Here is a 16,243-nt window from a genome sequence, read left to right as displayed (position 1 = left end):
CCTCTGTGCTGGTGGGTGAGCATCAGTGTCTCTCACCCCAGTCACTTCATCTATAAAATGGAGGATAATGCCTGTCCCACATGTGCCCTGGCTTCCTGTGAGGATCAGACAGACTAATGGAAATGTTGTGGGTCAAACCGTGTCCCCCAGATTCACAGGTTGAAGTCTAACCAGGACCTCAGAATGGGACTCTTCAAAGGTCAGGTCTTTAAAAAGGCAATTCAGTTAAAATGGGGTCATTAAGGTGGGCCCTAATTGAATATGACAGACATCCTCATAAGAAGAAAGGTCAGGACACAGACACGCACAGAGACACTCCGAGGAGGACACGGGGAGAGGACGGTCATCTACACACCGAGGAGAGAGGCTCCGGGAGAAAGCAGCCCTGCCGACGCCTTTAGCTTAGAATTGCAGTGTACGGGACTGTAGGATGAGAAATGTCTGTTGTTTAAGCTGCCCGTTCTGTGGTCAATTAAAAGACTGACCGAGCGAGCAAGGCTCCCAGCCAAGACCCAAAGCTACCCCATGGTGGACAGAGGGCCACAAGGGTCCTCACAGTGACCAGCTCCACACCCAGCCAGGGAGGTCAGCATTCCAGCTGTGCTTTGAACGCCCAACCACACCATCGGCCAAGATGGCCTATGTACAATTCCAGACGCTATACACAGAGACTCTGGGCAGCCCCGCCCCCAGCATGGTGATTCTTATTCAACCATACTCCCAGCCCCTACACTTGGACCCAAGATCAGTGCAACTCTTTCCAGATCCTGAGGACTCCTGGGAAACCATGATGGTAGATGTCATTCTACAGGCACCCTCACACTGCACTACTCCCTACACCAGTCCCCACCACGCTGCCCATCTCTGTTCTCCTGCAGCTGCAGATGCGGTCGCCTCATCCCCGACCAAGGCCCCAGTCAATGCTCAAAGACTACAGGAGACACCGCCGTGGGATATCCTTAGAGCGTTGACCTCGTCCCCCCATGGGGGGCCCGGCCCGGCCCCGCCACTTTCACTGATGCATTCCCTGTGATGCTGGGCAAACGTGCTGCCCACCAGCTCCGGAGCTGGGCTGCATGCTCTTGGCATACCTGCGTGTGTCACCCAGCGTGTGAGAAGCCACTGAAGCTTGGATGCTGTGGCCATCTGGGACCTTCACAGTCACGAATTCTGCTTCAGCGTACTTCTGAGTCTGCGAGGGTCCTCCTGACACTCCCTGAGGAGACACCCTGCAGCCCTGGCTGAGCACAACGGCCTGCAGCGTGAGAGGGGCTTGCGGTGGAGGAAGGTCAGGGTTCCCACCAGCCTGGGCACCAGAGGTCACGGAGGGCCTGCTTGTCCCTCAAAAGCACCCCAGCACATTCCAGGGCCGTCCTCTTACTGGTCACATCACTGTGCGTGCCAGGATTGAATGTCCTATAACCAAGCCCCCCCACACGTAGTGGCTTCAAGCAGCGATAGTTTATTCTTTTTCAAGATCACCTGTCACAGTCAGCCCATCCCTGCACCCCCGTGGGCGCCACTCGGGAACCCAGGCCCGAGACTGTCAACGTTTAGCCTCCCAGGGACAGTGATTGGCCAGCAATGGCCTCATGACCTGCTTGGGGCCAAGGAACGTGAGGAGAAGTGAGGAAATTTCCTTGTTTCGAAGGGACAGCAGCAAAGGTAGCCTGTGTGTCCCCTGCAGGACAAGGGCAGGGAGCCGGCCCTGCTGTGCCGCCAGCAGCCTTGCTGTGAACCAGCCTCAGGCGGAGCCCACGCCGGGGCCGCGGTGGTAAGTGACAGAGGTGGGCCCCCGCAGGCCCCCCGGGACCCCACAACTGTGATTTCTAGCCTGGGAGCCCGTCCTTGTCCTCAGGCTTTCAGCCCGTTGGGGCAGGTTGTGTAGTTTGCAGCTCTGCCACCCGGACAAGAGGCAGGGGGTTGAGATCACCCCTCTGGCCACCTTGGGGGCAGGACTGGAGCTGGGGAGGCTGGGAGGCCACAGCCGGGCGTGGAGCCTGACAGTGGTGGTGCAGAGAGGGCGGGGGGCGGGGTTGGGCACAGGGGGCAGGCAGCGGTGGCATGCAGGGCTGAGAGCTCGATGGGGGTGTCTGAGAGCCATGCTGGTTGAGGGGCACGTCAGGAGGACAGGCGGTGGGGACGGGGAAAGCCGGGCCAGACGCAAGGCACCCCAGAGAACAGCACACGTGGGAGTCGTGGCCCAGAGGTACCAGCAGGGCCCTCCCCCTCCCCCCAGGCCAAGCGTCATGTGACCACTCACTCATTTCACAGAGTCAGGTCCGGCCAACACTTGCCAGGCCTGGGAGCAGACGCTGCACTGATGCGACAAAAAAAAGAGAAGAAATCAAGGCATTGAGTCCTTCCCTCTTTTTCAGATTTTGGAGAAATTCACAAAGTTAGGAACGTGTATTTCATGAAGGTTTGGTGATCGATGAATTCCCACCGTGCACCTCATGCGTTTCTAGGCACCCGAGGAGCACGGGGGCGTCTCAGCGTGTGTCTCTGACGTTTAAAATATCTTTTGGCTCCGGTCTTTTTCTTTCTCTCCTCAGAGAACTTCCCACCGAGAAACAAGGGGTCCCTTCATTTCTGGTCATGCAAGCCACCAAAAAAGAAGGTGGCCCTGGGTATCGGATCAGGGACATCACGGGCGGGGAGCTAACACTTGTCCTATCACACGTGTCTGTAGGTGCTGACCTGGCCACCTGGCGGCACGTCGGAATGTGGCACCCTGTCCCTGAGTGCACATGTACGTGTACGCACATGCACCCATGTCACGTGCCGACGCACACATGAACTCACATGTGCACACACGCACACGTGAACACACACACAGACGCACACCGCACCCTTCAGACTCCCCAGTGGCCCGTGTGCTGGGACCTTCGGCTGAGGGGCTGTGCCTATGACCTCTGGGGAAAGGGTGCTTTCCGGAGTCATGCTGCCCACATCTCATCATGCTGACTTCTTTGACGCTCCATTTTAAACAAATTCTGAGATTTCAAAATGCATGCGGTCTTGACCTTTACAGAGACTCGGATGCAGAGGGCTCTCCAGCTCCTCAGAGGGTTGTATGAGGTACTCCCAGCCCAGGGGCCACAGCTCCTGCCTCTGGGGCCTGGGGCTTCCGCGTCTGCACCCCACGGGGCTGTAGCTCTGCCCAGTCAGCCCTGCACACATAGCCTCCTCCCCCCTCCCCCCGGAAGCCTCCTCCCTGCACGGCTTCACGCACGAGTGTGCGCCCTGTGCCCGCTGCCCCTGCTGCCCCACAGACCCGGTCACATCGCTGCGTCTCAGGACCGGGCCACCCACTATCCGTGTGGTCAACAGGGAAAGCCGGTGATGGCCAAGATGGGGCTGTCCCAGGAGAGCAGGTGGAGGGGCAGCCGCTGAGGCGTCCCCAGAGCCCCGCCCTGGGGCTTGAGTTCAGCTGACCCCATTCTGCGCACATATCCTCCTTTATCTCTGCTGGCAGAACAATGAATAAATGCAAACCACTTCCAACCCCTCCGCAGCAGATACCGGCCGTTAGTGTGTGACGGAGCAGGGACGGGTGCTCACGGTGTGGGCTCGAGCACGTGCACTCCAGGCAGGGACCCTGCACAGGGCGTGGTGCACGTGGCTGTGGTGTGGATCCTGGGGACGCGGGGGACGCCCTCACGGAGCATGGGGACGTGGGGGTCACCACGGGCTATGGGGGGGTCCACATGGGCTCTTCATCCAGGCCTCACCGCCGGGTGAGAAGGGCATCACGACTGCATCCCAGAGGTAGAAAATTGAGGCCCCGCCCAGGCCACACAGGGAGAGACAGACGTGGGTCAAGTCCTGGTCACCTTCCTAAACTGGGTGCAGGCTGCCGGTCGTGACCTCCGTGCGTGCAGCTGGCACTGCCCTGGAGACAGACCACATGACCCCCACCCCTTTCAGTCTCAGGGGCAGCTCTGGGCAGCGGTGCCGCCGGCTGCGGAGCGAGGCTGGTGGCTGGAGTGCTTCGAAAGGCCACGCTCAGGTGTCTTGTCTTCGTTGTTAATTTCTATAGCAACAGAGACAGCTCCAAAAAATTAAACAGCGTACTCCAACCTAATTGGTGAAGCCATTCCACGGCTTCAGGAATTTTTTTAGTTTCTTGTTGTTTATTATTCCTGTAGGTCCTTAATTACCCTGAGCTGCTGGCACCAGCTAAGAGAATCCCCAATAACATAATTAACCTCCCCTTTCCCTGGGCGTGGTCAGGAACAGTCCAGATTTCCTAGCTAGATAACAAAGTGAGTCTCCTTCCGGGCCAACCCCAAAGCAGGGAGGGTGGGGAACATTGGAGTGTGGACCTCGGCGTGCTGCTGACCTGCAGCCATCTCTTCTTTTTTTTTTTTTTTTTTTTTGCGGTATGCGGGCCGTTGCGGAGCACAGGCTCCGGACGCGCAGGCTCAGCGGCCACGGCTCACGGGCCCAGCCGCACCGCGGCACGTGGGATCGTCCCGGACCGGGACACGAACCCGCGTCCCCTGCATCGGCCGGAGGACTCTCAACCACTGCGCCACCAGGGAAGCCCAGCCATCTCTTCTTTTATGGTGTGTGAGCCGCCCTCATGGCCCCTCCAGGTTCTCCTGTTTACATCACCCACCCCCTCCCGCCATGGAGCTCGCCAGTATCCTGGATTTTGTCTGAATCGTTCCTTTCTATGCTGTGTTGTTTATAGCCCGTATTTGAGTCCCTGGGCAGCCTGTTGTGCAACTGTGTCTGCTTTTAACCTGCGATGGACAGTCTCTTGCTGTACTTCTTGGGAGATTTGATTCTTTCACACACCTTGTGCTTCTTAGACCCTCCAAGCTGATGTGAGAGCAGCTGTTGGTTCGGTTCCCTGTGGGGGCAGTTATCCAGGCATGAAGATGGGCCACTGATCCCAGACTAAGACCTGATGCCAGCGGCCCCCAACCCGCGGGGGACCAGATGCGTGAGAAACAACCTTGTCGAAGGCCATGGAGATTTTCTTTTATGGCTGCGTATCATAACTAGATGAAACTGACTGATTACATATCAAATAACAGTTGAAAACAACAACAACAAATCAAATCCAAGAGAACAACTTATGATTATCTTATAGGAGATAGGAGAAATTATAGGAGAAGACGTTCTCTGATGAAAAAAAGGAAAAAATACACAATAAATACTTAAGGTATTTATATTTAATGAATCCAAAGACTTGCCTATGTGATGTTTTTCAAAATCTGGAGTTTAAAAATTAATAAAAACTAACAAAATTAAGCTAATTAAATATGATGTTTCAATAATGATATTCAAGACAGCTGTTGAAATATATATTGATATACAAAAATCACACACAGTTCTATAAGGACTAGAACATGTTAAAAATAGTTATTCTGCAACAGAAGTGGAGAAAAGATGCAGCACCATGAACAATTTCATGTCAAAAGGAATTTTCTTCTGTCCGTGAGTATAAGTCACCGAGTATCGCGTCAATGAGGAAATTGGTGAACGCTGGATAAAGGTTCCCAGGTCAAACGGTGCCATCATTTAGCTTGTAACAGCTGCATCAAACAAAATACTGAACAAATCCTTTCTTTAGAAAATTAGAAACCGCGATGAGATACCACCTCACTCCATTAGAATGGCTGCTATCAAAAAACAGTGCACCGTTGGTAAAAATGTAAAACGGGGCAGTCACTGTGGAAAGCAGTGTAGTGGTTACTCAAAAAATTAAAAATAGAATTACCATATGATCCAGGGATCCCACTTCTGGGTCTATACCCCAAAGAATGGAAGCATAGTCTTGAAGAGTATTTTTAATACCCAAAGATGCAACAACCCAGGTGTCCATCAAAGAATAAATAGATAAATAAAATGTGGTCTATGTATACAATGCAGTATTATTCAACTATAAAAAGGAGGGAAACTCTGACACATGCTACAACGTGGATGAACCTTGAGGACGTTATGGTAAGTGAAATAAGCCAGTCACTAAAGGACAAATACTGTATGATTCCACTCATATGAGGTCCTTAGTTTAGTTAAATTCATAGAGACAGAAAGTAGAATGGCAGATGCCAGGGGCTGGGGGAGGAGGGATGGAGAATTAGTGTTCAGTGGGGACAGAGATTCAATTTGAGAAGATGGAAAGAGTCGTGGAGATGGATGGTGGTGATGGCTACACAGCAATGTGAATGTATTTAATACCACCAAACTGTATGTTTAAAAATGGTCAAGATGGTAAATTTTATATGTATTTTACCACAATTAAAAGTTAAAAAAATTAGAAGTTATTAGAGTGAGTTGATTAAAAATTTGCACTCCAATTTACATGGCTTGGTAGGCACTTATGTAAAAGAATATTGTTTTATCTAAAGAATATAAGGGAACTTTCATTTTTATTTATGTATGAATAAAATGTACCATGCAAGTTGCTAAGCCTTTTGCCTGTCATCATACATGTGCCACATTTACCTACCATGCGTTTTTCTGTGAGAAACCTGGCTTCCACAACTTTCTTACATACGATTTCTCGTGCAGTATGTATGTGAGTCTAGACCTGGAATGAAATGACTGTATTTTGAGATGTGTGCTTTTCCAGCTATGTGAAGCCAGCACTCAGGGCTATAAATTTCCGCTTCAGTAATATTTTTACTGCAGGCCACAGATTATCATAAGTGGTCATCTCATCATCCTTCCGTTCTATTATCTCATTTCCATGATGATTTCTGCTTTTATCCATGAAGGCTTTAGCTGTGTGTGAGGTTTTATTTACAAATGTGTGGTGTTTTCCTCATTTTCTTTTTGCAGTTGGTTTCTAACTTAATTGAATTGTGGTCAGAGAAGGGGGCTTATCATTTGAAATTCATGGATTCTACTAAGCGCTTAAGGAGAGGGTGTATTGTCTGAATGTTGGTTGCAGTGTTTTATAAACGTTCATTAGGTCCAGTTATTCATTTTGTTGTTCAAATCTCCTACATTCCTACTGACTTTCTGGCCTGCTTGATTGCCCTATTATTGAAAGAAGGGGTTTAAATCCCCCATTATGACAGTGAATTTGTCAAACGTTCCTAGTTTTCTGTCAATTTTTGCCTTGTACAATTTGAGGCTATTTTCTCAGGCACTTGCAAGCTTAGAGAGGTCATATCTTTTTGCTAACACGAACCTTTGATCAGAAACGAATTTGTCTGCTATTTAAATGGCTACATTAGCTTTTCTCTGAGTACGCATTTTTCTGGTACACATTTTTTTTCCCAGCCATCCGTTGACTTAAGGACTATCTCTGTGTCTGTAATTTTTGGTCGTGTCTCTTTATAAAACCAACAACGGTTAGGCTGAATTAAAAGAGACAGTCTGACATTTCTGTCTTATAACTGCACAGCTTATCCGGTTACATTTATTCTGATCACTCCTCTATTTGAATATAACCTTATTATCATATTAGGTGTGTGTTTTGGTCTGCTCTGTTTTCTATTTCCTTTTATACTGCCATCTTTTTCATTGATTTTCTTTTGTCTTTTTCCGATTCCAATATTTTTTTAACTCCTTGTTTGCAGGTAATATGCTCTGTGCTTCTTCTTCCAGTGGTTATGCTAGTATATGAACATGTGTACTTAATTTTACAGAACAACAGTAGTCAGTATCTATACCTTCACCCCAATAATTCAAGGACTTTAGAATGCTTCATTCCTTATCACCCCCTTCCAATGCACACACTATTGTTGTTTGTAATTTTTATTTTTCATCTTTATATTTTATCCAGCATTTAGTTGATTCAGTCAGGAAGATCCATTGGGGTACTTAATCTACCATGCCACCAGAATCAAAGTTCAGATTCCTTTTTAATCTCAACTTTCAAGCCCTGTCTTTGTTTTTTTTTTTTGTTTGTTTGTTTTGGCGGTATGCGGGCCTCTCACTGTTGTGGCCTCTCCCGTCGCGGAGCACAGGCTCCGGACGCGCAGGCTCAGCGGCCATGGCTCACGGGCCCAGCCGCTCCGCGGCATGTGGGATCCTCCCAGACCGGGGCACGAACCCGTGTCCCCTGCATCGGCAGGCGGACTCTCAACCACTGCGCCACCAGGGAAGCCCCCCTGTCTTTGTTTTTTATGGAGGGATCACAGGAAGCTCTCCAGATTTGTATTTCTCTTAGTAGCCACTTACTAGAAACCCCCTAAATAGATGAAAATCTCCTGTGCATGCACGTAGTTGAAATTACCAACACTTGAGGAAAGTCTGTTTTATGATAACTGTCACTTTAAATGGAATGAATTTCACTTGCTGACATTCTTATTTTTTACACTTAAATTACTGAAAGTATTGCTACATGATTATTAATACGATTTGTTTAAATTTGTTTGGTTAATTTTCCACTAGACAGTGGTCTGTTATTGTATCAACTTTATTTTGGGTTATAATTTTCCAAGAAGTAGCCTTAAGACTTATACACAGATCAACTATGAAACATCTATGCTCTTATTGATAAAACATAGGTAATAAATAAGACCCCCTCAAATTTTCACTTGTACAGTAACAATTTGTACTCAAGTTCTTTCTTCATATGAAAGTGGGGACAGATGGGATAGATGGCCAATGTGGTTGTTTGTCCCACTTATATTAGAGACTCTGGTGGAAGGAAGGACAGGAGATGCTGTATCTAGTCACTTGGGTTCCAATTCTGGATCCACACATGTTTAACAGTGTGACAGTGGATGAGCCACCTCACCGTCTCTCGTTGGGATGGCAACCCTTCCAAACAAGATCTGAGCTTATACTCACCCGTCAAGAGTGTGTGTCTATGCTCATCACACCAAGACCAAGACGTGGACTTGCACAAATGAGATATGCGAAAAGCAACCAGGGAGATTGATACTTATACCATAGACGGCAAACTAGGTGCAGTTTCCCCTTTCATGAAATTCAAGACAAAGCCTGTTGTCGGGAAGGAATTGGGACAAGGGTACCACACAGGCTGGTCCTAGTATACCCCAGGAGTCCCTAAAAGACCACTATGTTGGCAAATGTCAACTAGTTTCAGACCGACAGAGACACCATATGGGTAATTAAAACAATGGTCCTCAGACTGTTTTGCTTCTGTAACCTCAAAGTAATATTGACCAAAATATTAACTTAAATGCTAAAATTAAGTTAAATATTAACTTAAAGTGCTTTTCAAGTTGACATATAAAAATGTTCATTGAAAGGTTAACTACTCCATGGATGTGACCCCCAGAGTAATGTACATATTGAAGTTTTAAAATAAAACTGTGGCATCACTCTTAAATGTATCTGAAATCTAAATGCAATAACGTTTAAATATATACCAATTATCCATTTGAAAATGTATGAAAAAGACTTCCACATCTGGTACAAATGGAATAATGGGGACCAGTTGACCCTCTTATCAGAGACAACCAAAAAATGGACAAAATGCATGAGACGCTGGTTTCCAAGACATTGGATGTTTAGCAACGTAGGTGAATAATCTCTGAGAGGCAGGAAACAAGTGAGGTAAGCACTGTGATTGCCCCCAGATTGCTACCTTGGGATAGTTTGACTGCCCAGCAAGGGGGCGCCAGGAGATGCCTAGTGGACACCCAGGTTAAAGAAATGGAGCTGTGAGTCTGGGGAGATCAAGGCAGCTAGAGTTTGCAGGACAGACTGACAGGCAGGAGCCACTGGCACAGAGAAATCTACAAAGGGTACCCTTTTAGTAAATACCAGACTGCGGGTCAGCACTTGTGCATGAGAAAACACCTGAAGCTGGGGAAGAACCACCCAAAAGGATTAGAGGTGACCATGTCCACTTGCTTACACAGTGCTGGAACAATGGTTGCTTTCACCACAAAACTGGAAAACTCCATAAAATTTATGTGATGTCTTCATACCCCTTCCTGAACAACTATCATTTAAAAAGTTGACAATATTCACAATAGGCAAGACATGGAAACAACCTAAATGTCCGTTGACAGATGAATGGATAAAGAAGATGTGGTACATATATACAATGGAATACTACTCAGCCATAAAAAAGAACAAAATAATGCCATTTGCAGCAACATGGATACAACTAGAGATTATCATACTTAGTGAAGCAAGTCAGAAAGAGAAAGACAAATACCATATGATATCGTTTATACGTGGACTCTAAAACATGACACAAATGAACCTATCTGTGAAACAGAAACAGAACCACAGACCTAGAGAACAGACTTGTGGTTGCCAAGGGGAGGGGGTTGAGGGAGGAACTCTGTTGACCTTTGCCCCAATTCTATGCTGAATTCTCCTCTGCTCGAGCCCCTTCATGAATATGCACGTACCCTCAGCTTAAAACTTCCCCAGTTTTGCTACTGGGTAGACACTGCTTTGGGAAAGATGCCCTGTGTTCTCCTCACTTGCTGCAGGTAATCACACCTTCCTTCTCTTCATCTTTGGCTTGGTTGTGTCTTTTGGCCTAACACCCAAGAGGCGAACCCAGCTTTTGGGTAACAGGACCTGCCCAATTCAGATAGGTTTAAGATCACTGGGTTTGCAAATACTGCTCTCACGGTCTGGAACGCTCGCCCACCTGTGTGCCTGCAGGCCTCATCTTCACTCCTCCATTTGTGGTGCCGCCCGCCACTTTCTAGAAGCTTCCCTTGCTCATGCCTTCCCCACTTCTTCCTCACACACACTGCTATGGTGTAACCTTTTGCTTCCTTGGATCCTACAAGTCTGTGAGCCTCCTCAGGGCCAGGACCATACCTGATCCCCACAGATCCCCAGCTCCAGCACTGGGTCTGTCACGGTAAATGCTTAATAATGTTTGCTTAGTTTAGTTGAATTTGAGTTATTGTTCCTGGGACAGGTGTAGATAATTGTGACATTTCTATTCAGACCAGCACCTTTAGGCAGGGCTGGAGTTCCGGCAGTCTGTTAGGAGGATGTGAATTCCTAACGCAAGCGTTAACAGCAGCCTCTTCCCATAACACTCAGCTGTCAAAATGGGCTTTGATGCTTCTTAAAAGCAGCAGCCTGAACCCTCCTAAAGTCAGAGAACCATTGATTGGTTATGTTTGTACTTCCTGTACAACCAATACGCTGGTTCCAAATTTTACCAACTTTGAAATAATTACCGACTGCTCCAAAACCTAAAAACCAAGCAGTATGATAAACATTAGGTCTGACTGCCTTTGCAGCACTTTCCCTCCACCATGCACGTGTGAAACAGCTGTTTCACGAGTTACTAATGGATGGTGAGCTGAAAAAACTCCCCCCAATAATTTGCACATGAATTTTAATGGGTCCTGGAAAGTGACTAAAACCCTGCTCTCCAGCAACGTTACAAGCTCATGAAGTATTAATGTCCCCATTAAAGATGTATGTCTACTTTTAACAACCTCTTGGAGATGGAGGTTCCTGCTGAGGGAGGTGACATCTGCCACCACGGGGATGAGTTCTGTTCGGCGTGAGCATGTGTGTGGAGCCTGACTCACACGCAGGGACCGCCCCAGCCCCAGACCCGCCAGCACTAATGCTAGATGACAAGCCTGTGGCCTGTTATGAACAGCAGTGAACACAATTATGGAACAACTCGAGTTCCGTGGGTGTGATCTGTTGTGACAGAAGAGTGAGATGTGAGCAAATGAAGTGCACTTAGAGAATCGCAGAATGGGCCATTTTACTCTCAGGTTAATGCTGAAACGACCCCACAGACCTGGAGAAGCCTATGTGAAGCTGTCCTCTCAATCCGGTGAGTGCCGCAGAAAAGAACAGCCAGATCTATGTCTGTGGGCACTCGGCGTGTCGTTGCTCAAGGCCTGAACCTTAAACAGGGATGGAATGGCAGATACCAGCAAATGGTACAGCGATAGAATTGGGATGAGCAAGAGGACCAGCCCCCATCTCCAAAATAGCTGCAAAGTGTAGGTATAAACTGAATGACTGTATGTCCCCAATTTCCCACGACAACCCTGTTGTCCTGGAGTCCCATATAGCCTATTATTTATCTTGGGTTTTTCATTTTTAATTGTTTTATTATAAATAGCCACATTAAGATAGGTGACTCTGGTAGACCACCACTGTGTACCTCCAGTGGCTGCCACTGTGAGATGAATGTGTGGTAAGCAGAGCTCTGACTTTAACTCCTGATTAAATCTGAAAGGCAAGCAGCATGGCACAGTCTCTGACACACACAAAGGCACCAGGCCACCAGTCTCCACAAGAAAAAAAAAGACTCTGAGAAAGCGTCAGCTTTTGCTTCAAAAGTTAGTAGTTATTTTAAGAGCATAGTGCTCAAAGGTGAACAATTAAGATGTACAATGACAGAAGCTGCACTCATATATCACTTGAGAAACATGCCTTTTTAGGTCAAATGGCTGTCATTCTAAATTATGTTTTTCACTTCTATTTTTGGATTTTTTGCATGTATCAAAAGTATAGCTGTATCTGTTATTACATGGCCTCCATTTTCAGAAAAAACTTTAAAATCAGTTTAAAAATGTCATTTTTTTTGTCGTAGTCATTAGATCCTTTAAATAGAAAATTAGTTAATATGAATGGTTTCATGTTTTTAATGCAATTCAGGGAATCCACACAAAGATCTTAAAAGTTTATTTCATAGAAAATATAACATCTGACATAATTCTGCATGCTACTAAAGTTGATGTTGAAGATAAAGTCAAATTTTGGTGGCACTAATATGAACACGTTTTAGTGGAGTACCACTCATAGGAAACCAAAGTTCTCACTAAATGAAGAAACCATGGTACAGGAGTGTACTTACTAGGTATGTGAAGAAACAGGAAAACGTGCCTCACAGTCCAGAAAACTAAGTCATTAGATGTAGAATCACAAGGAATGCTGATGCTGGAATCAGCACTAAGGATTTGAAGTGCCTACAGTGACTCTGCCTACGCAGTCCGTGGGACAATGAGACTGTAATGAGTGAAGAGTGGGATTTCAGGAGAGATATGAAAACTAGAGAAGAACCCAGTGGAAATCCTAGAACTGAATAATACAGTATCTCAAGTCAAAAATTTACTGGCTAGCCTTAACAAAAGATTGGATGTAACAGAAGAAAGGGTCAGTGATCTTGAAGAAAACTGAAGCATGTAGATAAAGAAGACTGAAAAATGAATGGAGCTTCAGTGACGAGTTGAACAGTGCCGAGGGGTCTAACGTACATAGAAGTGGTGTCTCAAAGGTAGAAGAAGAGGGAGAAATGGAGTTTATACATTCAATAAAATATGCATATATTTGACAAAATTTAGCAGATTTAAAAAAAATTTTTTTATTTAATGTTATTTTTTAAAACATCTTTATTGGGGTATAATTGCTTTACAATGGTGTGTTAGTTTCTGCTTTATAACAAAGTGAATCAGTTATACATATACACATGTTCTCATATCTCTTCCCTCTTGCGTCTCCCTCCCTCCCATCCTCCCTATTCCACCCCTCCAGGCGGTCACAAAGCACCGAGCTGATCTCCTTGTGCTACGCGGCTGCTTCCCACTAGCTACCTACCTTACGTTTTGTAGTGTATATGTGTCCATGCCACTCTCTCACTTTGTCACAGCTCACCCTTCCCCCTCCCCATGTCCTCAAGTCAATCCTCTGGTAGGTCTGTTGGCTTTATTCCTGTCTTACCCCCAGGCTCTTCATGACATTTTTTTTTCTTAAATTCCATATATATGTGCTAGCATACGGTATTTGTCTTTCTCTTTCTGACTTACTTCACTCTGTATGACAGACTCTAGGTCTATCCACCTCATTACAAGTAGCTCAATTTCGTTTCTTTTTATGGCTGAGTAATATTCCATTGTATATATGTGCCACATCTTCTTTATCCATTCATCCGAAGATGGGCACTTAGGTTGTTTCCATGTCCTGGCTATTGTAAATAGAGCTGCAATGAACATTTTGGTACATGACTCTTTTTGAATTATGGTTTTCTCAGGGTATATGCCCAGTAGTGGGATTGCTGGGTCATATGGTAGTTCTATTTGTAGTTTTTTAAGGAACCTCCATACTGTTCTCCATAGTGGCTGTACCAATTCACATTCCCATCAACAGTGCAAGAGTGTTCCCTTTTCTCCACACCCTCTCCAGCATTTATTGTTTCTAGATTTTTTGATGATGGCCATTCTGACTGGTGTGAGATGATACCTCACTGTAGTTTTGATTTGCATTTCTCTAATGATTAATGATGTTGAGCATTCTTTCATGTGTTTGTTGGCAGTCTGTATATCTTCTTTGGAGAAATGTCTATTTAGGTCTTCTGCCCATTTTTGGATTGGGTTGTTTGTTTTTTTGTCATTGAGCTGCATGAGCTGCTTGTATATTTTGGAGATTAATCCTTTGTGAGTTGCTTCATTTGCAAATATTTTCTCCCATTCTGAGGGTTGTCTTTTCATCTTGTTTATGGTTTCCTTTGCTGTGCAAAAGTTTTGAAGTTTCATTAGGTCCCATTGGTTTATTTTTGGTTTTATTTCCATTTCTCTAGGAGGTGGGTCAAAAAGGATCTTGCTGTGATTTATGTCATAGAGTGTTCTGCCTATGTTTTCCTCTAAGAGTTTGATAGTTTCTGGCCTTACATTTAGGTCTTTAATAATTTAGCAGATTTGATAAGTTCATCAACCCATTCATTCAAGAATCACTACAAACCTCAAGTAGTATAAAAATTTCCCTCCCCCTCCCACCACCAGATTCACACCAAAGCACACCAAATACAAACTCCTGAAAACTAAAGATAAAGAAGAAAATTCCTAAAAACAGCCAGAGGAAAAAGACACATTACATACTGGGGGAATAATGATAAGAACAACTCACTTCTCATCAGAAGTACAGTGGTAAGAAGAAAATGGAACATTTTTAAAGGGCTGAAAGAAAAAATGACAACCCAGAATTCTATATGCAGAGGTTTTCTGAAACAAAAACAAAATAAAGTTATCTTCAGTATACCAAAGCTGAGAGAATTGTCCATCACCAGACTTGCACTACAAGAAATGATAAAAGAATTTCAGGCTGAGAGGAACAAATACAGGATAGAAATTCAGATCAACAGGAAGGAAGATAGCTGACAATGGTAAATAGGTTGATAAATATGAAAGACTGTTTTTCTTTCATTTAAAAAATTCATTTACAGTCAATTTAATATTTAAGAAAAAACTAATAATTGCATGTTTAGGGATTATAACCTTTTAAAGTAAAGTATATGCTCCCAGTAGCAGAGAGGACAGAAAGTTTTTAAGGAGGATTATGCTGTTGTAAGATTTTTACCTTACATATGAAATGGTATACTAGCAATTCAAGGTACATTGTGATAAGTTGTGGATGTATATTATATTCTGTAGAGTAACTCTTAAAACATAATCAAAGATGTATAGCTAGAATGTCTTATTTGTCCTTTTACAGTATTTTGTGACTAGAATTCTTTTATTAAGTCCATGTTAAATCATGGTAAACCAACTTGTCAGTCAAAAAGGAAATATTTCAAGAAATTATATAATTTCAATTAGGTTAGCACCTTCCCCTAATTTTTAAGGTTTTCCTGGATTGGCATACAAATTATATTGTTATATGATACATATGTATGAAAAGAAAACAGTAATGAGTATCTATATTTGTAAAGATTTGCTTACCTTTCTAATAATTTTCTTGGGGTATGTCCCAAGGAAATAGTGAGTTAAAGAATGCAGACATGTAAGAATTTTGAAGTTTTTGGCCAGTGGTCATGTCTTACCTAAGTATAGCACACTATCAAACCAGGCAACGGACACTGGTACGATCTATAGACCTTATTTAGATTTTAGTTTTACATGAACTCATTGTGTGTGTGTATGTGTACAAGTAGAGCTCTATGCAATGTTGTCATGTGTAGATTTGTGTAACCACCATCACAATCAAGATACAGAAATGTTCTATCAGCACAAAGATTCCTTGTGATACCTTTTATAGTAACACCCATCTCCCTATCACCACCCCACTTCCCTGGAAACCACCAATGCTTTTGTCCTTTAGAGACTGTTACATAAATGGAATCATACCATATGTGACTTTTTGAGATTGGCCTTTCCCACTCAGCATATACCCTTGAGATCCATGCAAGCTGTTGGACTTATCAACACTTCACTGGCTACACTGCAAAGGAATATTCTGTGGTATAGATGTGTCATGGTTTGCTTGAACATTCATCCTTTGAAAGAAGTTTGGGCTGTTTACCATTTTGCATATTACAAAAAGAGCTGCTATGAACATCTGTGTGCAGAATTTTGTGTGG

This window comes from Phocoena phocoena, chromosome 9 (genome assembly GCF_963924675.1).
Source record: "Phocoena phocoena chromosome 9, mPhoPho1.1, whole genome shotgun sequence".
NCBI lineage: Eukaryota > Metazoa > Chordata > Mammalia > Artiodactyla > Phocoenidae > Phocoena > Phocoena phocoena.
Note: the sequence above shows the minus strand (reverse complement) of the source record.